The sequence below is a fragment of the Osmia lignaria genome, unplaced genomic scaffold, assembly GCF_051020975.1.
Source record: "Osmia lignaria lignaria isolate PbOS001 unplaced genomic scaffold, iyOsmLign1 scaffold0121, whole genome shotgun sequence".
NCBI lineage: Eukaryota > Metazoa > Arthropoda > Insecta > Hymenoptera > Megachilidae > Osmia > Osmia lignaria.
The window spans coordinates 30001-32500 of record NW_027478262.1 but is presented as its reverse complement, the minus strand read 5'-3'; positions in this window follow the sequence as shown (position 1 = coordinate 32500).

The window sequence follows — 2500 nt, the reverse complement described above, 5'->3', positions numbered from 1 at the left end:
ACTTTGAAATATTTCGGAGCGCACCTAAAGTTCGTTATTTTGGCTAAACGGAGCGAAAATCTGCATTTATACCATCACGGACGTTAGTTTAATAGCGTTTAACGATGGATCCACGGTACAGAATGCAAAAATATGATTGTTAAAATTTTCGACTAATCGGTTCTAAGAGGCGAAGCAATACGCCGCTGGGACTTTGAAATATTTCGGAGCGCACCTAAAGTTCGTTATTTTGGCTAAACGGAGCGAAAATCTGCATTTATACCATCACGGACGTTAGTTTAATAGCGTTTAACGATCGATCCACGGTACAGAATGCAAAAATATGATTGTTAAAATTTTCGACTAATCGGTTCTAAGAGGCGAAGCAATACGCCGCTGGGACTTTGAAATATTTCGGAGCGCACCTAAAGTTCGTTATTTTGGCTAAACGGAGCGAAAATCTGCATTTATACCATCACGGACGTTAGTTTAATAGCGTTTAACGATGGATCCACGGTACAGAATGCAAAAATATGATTGTTAAAATTTTCGACTAATCGGTTCTAAGAGGCGAAGCAATACGCCGCTGGGACTTTGAAATATTTCGGAGCGCACCTAAAGTTCGTTATTTTGGCTAAACGGAGCGAAAATCTGCATTTATACCATCACGGACGTTAGTTTAATAGCGTTTAACGATCGATCCACGGTACAGAATGCAAAAATATGATTGTTAAAATTTTCGACTAATCGGTTCTAAGAGGCGAAGCAATACGCCGCTGGGACTTTGAAATATTTCGGAGCGCACCTAAAGTTCGTTATTTTGGCTAAACGGAGCGAAAATCTGCATTTATACCATCACGGACGTTAGTTTAATAGCGTTTAACGATCGATCCACGGTACAGAATGCAAAAATATGATTGTTAAAATTTTCGACTAATCGGTTCTAAGAGGCGAAGCAATACGCCGCTGGGACTTTGAAATATTTCGGAGCGCACCTAAAGTTCGTTATTTTGGCTAAACGGAGCGAAAATCTGCATTTATACCATCACGGACGTTAGTTTAATAGCGTTTAACGATGGATCCACGGTACAGAATGCAAAAATATGATTGTTAAAATTTTCGACTAATCGGTTCTAAGAGGCGAAGCAATACGCCGCTGGGACTTTGAAATATTTCGGAGCGCACCTAAAGTTCGTTATTTTGGCTAAACGGAGCGAAAATCTGCATTTATACCATCACGGACGTTAGTTTAATAGCGTTTAACGATCGATCCACGGTACAGAATGCAAAAATATGATTGTTAAAATTTTCGACTAATCGGTTCTAAGAGGCGAAGCAATACGCCGCTGGGACTTTGAAATATTTCGGAGCGCACCTAAAGTTCGTTATTTTGGCTAAACGGAGCGAAAATCTGCATTTATACCATCACGGACGTTAGTTTAATAGCGTTTAACGATGGATCCACGGTACAGAATGCAAAAATATGATTGTTAAAATTTTCGACTAATCGGTTCTAAGAGGCGAAGCAATACGCCGCTGGGACTTTGAAATATTTCGGAGCGCACCTAAAGTTCGTTATTTTGGCTAAACGGAGCGAAAATCTGCATTTATACCATCACGGACGTTAGTTTAATAGCGTTTAACGATCGATCCACGGTACAGAATGCAAAAATATGATTGTTAAAATTTTCGACTAATCGGTTCTAAGAGGCGAAGCAATACGCCGCTGGGACTTTGAAATATTTCGGAGCGCACCTAAAGTTCGTTATTTTGGCTAAACGGAGCGAAAATCTGCATTTATACCATCACGGACGTTAGTTTAATAGCGTTTAACGATGGATCCACGGTACAGAATGCAAAAATATGATTGTTAAAATTTTCGACTAATCGGTTCTAAGAGGCGAAGCAATACGCCGCTGGGACTTTGAAATATTTCGGAGCGCACCTAAAGTTCGTTATTTTGGCTAAACGGAGCGAAAATCTGCATTTATACCATCACGGACGTTAGTTTAATAGCGTTTAACGATGGATCCACGGTACAGAATGCAAAAATATGATTGTTAAAATTTTCGACTTATCGGTTCTGGATCACTGAAAAATCAAAAAAAATTATTAATTTTGATTAATTAAATTACATATGTAGTTTTATATTGTTATAGTCTCGTATTTGTTAATGTTTTGTCGTAAGAAAATGCAAAAATATCGTTTTAATGTTTTCGTCTCATCGGTTCTGGATCGCTGAAAAATCAAAAAAAAATATTAATTTTCATTAATTAAATTACAAATGGAGTTTTATATTGCTATAGTCGCTTATTTGTTAATGTTTTACCGTAAGAAAATGCAAAAATATCGTTTTAATATTTTCATCTCATCGGTTCTGGGCGGTTTTAAAATTTTTTAAAATATTAATTAAACCCATGATTTACATGAGAATGTGAATTTATTATGTCCTGCATGTTAATTTATTAATTTTCATGTATAGAACGTTATAAAATGAAAGGATATGTTCGACGATATTTTC